The sequence below is a fragment of the Aquarana catesbeiana genome, linkage group LG08 (genome assembly GCF_042186555.1).
Source record: "Aquarana catesbeiana isolate 2022-GZ linkage group LG08, ASM4218655v1, whole genome shotgun sequence".
NCBI classification, from domain to species: domain Eukaryota; kingdom Metazoa; phylum Chordata; class Amphibia; order Anura; family Ranidae; genus Aquarana; species Aquarana catesbeiana.
In genome coordinates, this window is record NC_133331.1 from 305,731,600 (window position 1) to 305,736,856 (window position 5,257).

General features: G+C 47.7%; 1 protein-coding gene across 1 annotated transcript in view; it reads right to left on the reverse strand.

Moving 5' to 3' along the window:
* LOC141105182 (uncharacterized) overlaps nt 1–2,922 on the reverse strand; it is a 50,349-nt gene extending 47,427 nt beyond the window's left edge. Inside the window, 1 exon segment of the mRNA XM_073595073.1 lies at nt 172–2,922. The gene's annotated coding sequence lies outside the window, so the exon portion shown is untranslated.
* Between the last annotated feature and the right edge of the window lie 2,335 nt (nt 2,923–5,257).

A 5,257-nucleotide genomic window follows, 5' to 3' on the forward strand; every position in this document is an offset into this window, starting at 1 on the left:
ATGGCTCTTTAAATTTAGGCTAAATCTAAGCACATATTACAATACAGAATTTTAAGTTTATATACTGTATATTTTTTGCAGTAGCATCTGCTGGAGATAAAAGACATCACAGTGACTATGGAGGAAGAGGACGGACATAACGGGGGTAAATAGAAAATAATATCTTATTACCTCCTCTACGGATAGTTCCAGCAATATCTCCTCTGCATAAAATCGGGTATGCCTTATTTAAACTCCTATATCACTTCCTGTCTTTACCTTACATCACTTCCTGTCTTTACCTGACATCACTTCCTGTCTTTATCTTACATCCCTTACTGTCTGTGTGATCCAAGTGAGATCACCACCTTGTGTTGAATATAAATACTGCAGTCTATGTTATGTTTCTTCATTGTCCCCGCTGCCTCCTGGTCCATTCCTCTCTTATGTTACATCCATGAATCCACATATAGATTACTGTATTTTTCACTCCATAATACGCACTTTTTCCCCCCAAAAATGGTGGAAAATGTCTGGGCGTCTTATAGAGCGAATACTGACTAGGAAAATAAGGCTGCATTTCATGGCACAGCTTTCCTCCACCATCCACACTACATTCTCCGACAGATCTCCTCCACCATCCACACTACATTCTCCGACAGCTCTCCTCCACCATCCACACTACATTCTCCGACAGATCTCCTCCACCATCCACACTACATTCTCCGACAGCTCTCCTCCACCATCCACACTACATTCTCAGACAGATCTCCTCCACCATCCACATTACAGTCTCCGACAGATCTCCTTCACCATCCACATTACAGTCTCCGACAGATCTCCTTCACCATCCACACTACATTCTCCAACAGATCTCCTCCACCATCCATACTACATTCTCAGACAGCTCTCCTCCACCATCCACACTACATTCTCCGACAGATCTCCTCCACCATCCACACTACATTCTCCGACAGATCTCCTCCCACCATCCACACTACATTCCCCGACAGATCTCCTCCACCATCCACACTACATTCTCCGACAGCTCTCCTCCACCATCTGCACTACATTCTCCGACAGATCTCCTCCACCATCCGCACTACATTCTCCGACAGCTCTCCTCCACCATCCGCACTACATTCTCCGACATCTCTCCTCCACCATCCACACTACATTCTCCGACAGTTCTCCTCCACCATCTACACTACATTCTCCGACAGCTCTCCTCCACCATCCGCACTACATTCTCCGACATCTCTCCTCCCACCATCCACACTACATTCTCTGACAGCTCTTCTCCCACCATCCACACTACATTCTCTGACATATCTCCTCCACCATCCACACTACATTCTCCGACAGCTCTCCTCCCACCATCCACACATTCTCCAACAGCTCTCCTCCACCATCCACACTACATTCTCCGACAGATCTCCTCCACCATCCGCACTACATTCTCCGACAGCTCTCCTCCACCATCCGCACTACATTCTCCGACATCTCTCCTCCCACCATCCACACTACATTCTCTGACAGCTCTTCTCCCACCATCCACACTACATTCTCCGACAGATCTCCTCCACCATCCACACTATATTCTCCGACAGCTCTCCTCCACCATCCACACTACATTCTCCAACAGCTCTCCTCCACCATCCACACTACATTCTCCGACAGCTCTCCTCCATCATCCACACTACATTCTACGACAGATCTCCTCCCACCATCCACACTACATTCTCCGACAGCTCTCCTCCACCATCCGCACTACATTCTCCGACAGCTCTCCTCCACCATCCGCACTACATTCTCCGACATCTCTCCTCCACCATCCACACTACATTCTCCGACAGATCTCCTCCACCATCCACACTACATTCTCCGACAGATCTCCTCCACCATCTACACTACATTCTCCGACAGATCTCCTCCACCATCCACACTACATTCTCCGACAGATCTCCTCCACCATCTACACTACATTCTCCGACAGATCTCCTCCACCATCCACACTACATTCTCTGACAGCTCTCCTCCACCATCCACACTACATTCTCCGACAGATCTCCTCCACCATCCGCACTACATTCTCCGACATCTCTCCTCCCACCATCCACACTACATTCTCTGACAGCTCTTCTCCCACCATCCACACTACATTCCCCGACAGATCTCCTCCACCATCCACACTACATTCTCCGACAGCTCTCCTCCACTATCCACACTACATTCTCCGACAGCTCTCCTCCACCATCCACACTACATTCCCCGACAGATCTCCTCCCACCATCCACACTACATTCTCCGACAGTTCTCCACCATCCACACTACATTTTCCGACAGCTCTCCTCCACTATCCACACTACATTCTCCGACAGCTCTCCTCCACTATCCACACTACATTCTCCGACAGCTCTCCTCCACCATCCACACTACATTCTCCAACAGCTCTCCTCCACCATCCACACTACATTCTCCGACAGATCTCCTCCACCATCCACACTACATTCTCCGACAGCTCTCCTCCACCATCCACACTACATTTTCCGACAGCTCTCCTCCACTATCCACACTACATTCTCCGACAGCTCTCCTCCACTATCCACACTACATTCTCCGACAGCTCTCCTCCACCATCCACACTACATTCTCCAACAGCTCTCCTCCACCATCCACACTACATTCTCCGACAGATCCCCTCCTCCATCCACACTACATTCTCCGACAGCTCTCCTCCACCATCCACACTACATTCTCCGACAGCTCTCCTCCCACCATCCACACTACATTCTCCGACAGCTCTCCTCCACTATCCACACTACATTCTCCGACAGATCTCCTCAACCATCCAAACTACATTTTCAGGCAACTCTTCCATCTTTTTTGCAGTAGTTTCTCTTGATGACTCCTCTTAATGTGTTTACGAAATCAATAATCTTTGTAATTTTCTGTAAGTGTGCCGTCTCCTCATTGACCACCGGTGGGCAGTTTTCATGGACTGTAGGTGTAAATATTGGACTTAGTACCGTTTTATAGGAGAACCACGTTCCTTTAATTTATACTTTAGGGGTTTATATCTGTCAAACCACACCCCTAAAAAGTCAAATATTTTTTATTATACCCCCGATATTCTGTGATGAGCATTATACACCACTTGTCTCTATCTGACCCCCTCCCTAGGAGAATCTGAGGCTTGTGGGGTAACATTTATTCCCTTGTTATGCTCCATCATCAGAGTATTCACCTGTATGAATTTTCTGGTGTCTAACAAGGTCCTCTTTGTGAATCAAACATTTCCCGCACCCTGAACATGAGTCAGGGTGCTCACCTGTGTGCTTTTTCTGGTTTCTCACAAGTTCCTGCACTCTGAACATGAATAAAGACCCTCATCTGTGTGAATTCTCTGGTGTTCTAACAAGGTCTCTTTTACGAATGAAGAAAAAGCACTCCTTCCCGAGCAAAAGGTTTCCCTGCACTCACCTGTGAATTTTCTGTTGTATAAGGAGATGTTCTTTCATAATTAAACATTTCCCACACACTGAACATGAATAAGGGCAGTGGCGGCGCTAGGCGGTGGCTACTGGGGGCTATAGCCCCAAATCTGGGTCCCATAGCCCAGAGTCTCTTACCTAGGGTTGGCTCCGGGCTCCATCTGCTTAGCTGGTGGTCCAGGGGGGGGGAAGGAACATGACTAGTTAATGTTATCGGGCACAAGTTCTTATCTATATTCAGCAGTTCCCAACAATTGAATCATTGTCCCGGCGTCCACATCTGTACCAATCTGCCGGGCAATGTAATTGTCGGGAACCGCAGCCCTCTCTTCTCTCCCGATGTAATGGGGGGCTCTCTGGGGACCCTGATGTATTGAGGGGGGCTGTGATTTAAGTGGGGATCCACACTCAGATATGTAACAATATTTTATATATATATATTGTAAAGGACTATAACTTTGCACAGTTCAGCAACAAATTGAAACACTGTCTCTTTAAGGCTAGTTACCTTTCTCTTGCAGGTTCTCCTCACATGCACACACAGATTATGCAGTCTCATGCATTAAAACACAGTTCATAAAACAGATGAACTTACTTGATTGTAGGGATCTCAGATTGTGCCCGCATTCTCCACCACATGTAAAGGACTAGCGTCAAATGTAGAGCTTTAAAGGACACCGCCACTCGCTGGTTCTTCTTTTTAAGGGCTTTGTTTGCTCATTTTTTTTTAAAAGCAAGTTCAGCAAACAAACATAGGTTTCCCTCGCAGGGGTTTCAGCATTCCTTTTCCCATCAACAAAATGACATTCAGCCTAGTTGGCTCCCACTTGCAGCACTGCAGCTCTGGCCTTACACTCCAGGCCCTTGTCTGTCCCAAACAGACTGTTTTACCAACCAACCACCTTGGTGCATATAGCTAGCAGTCTCCTGCTGCTCTGGCTCCCACATGGAGTCCTCCTGACTCCTGGTACTCAGACTTCCTACCTCCCGGGATGGAGCCCAGAACCATGGTCAGGTTACTACTAAAAGCCCAGCACACACCTGACCAATCAGTATGCTGGCTTTTCTCAAAATCAAGACCCAGGACTAGGGATTTCATCCCACCCGGACCTCTCAGAAATCCCCGAGCTCCAGGTCCCAAAGTGGACTTTCCAAAACACTGAGGAAACTGAAAGGCCAGGTTCCTCATCATGTTACATGCTTCCTGGAGCCCCTCAACCCGTCTGGTTGAGAATTCTGGGTCACATCCTCCTTCTAGACCCTGGCAGGGCAACGCTCTGCCACAATATATATATATTGAACATGAATAAGGGCAGTGGCGTCGCTAGGGGGTGGCTACTGGGGGCTGTAGCCCCGAGTCTCTTAGCTAGGGTTGGCTCCGGGCTCCATCTGCTCAGCTGGTGGCCGGGGGGGGAGGAACATGACTAGTTAATGTTATCAGGAACAAGTTCTCTGGGGCTCTCTGGGGACCCTGATGCCTGATGTATTGAGGGGGGCTGTGATTTAAGTGGGGATCCACACTCAGATATGTAACTATATATATATATATATATATATATACACACACACACACACACACACACACACACATATACATACATACACACAGATGTATATTATATACATGTGTATGCCCGCCGCCCAAGCCTATGTCTTTCTTTACTTCGCTGCTATGGGGTCCAGCCCCAGATCTTTTGTAGACCTAGCAACGCCCCTGAATAAGGACTTTCACCCGTGTGTATTCTCTGGTGTATACGTTTTTCTTTTTGAAGGAAACATTTGTC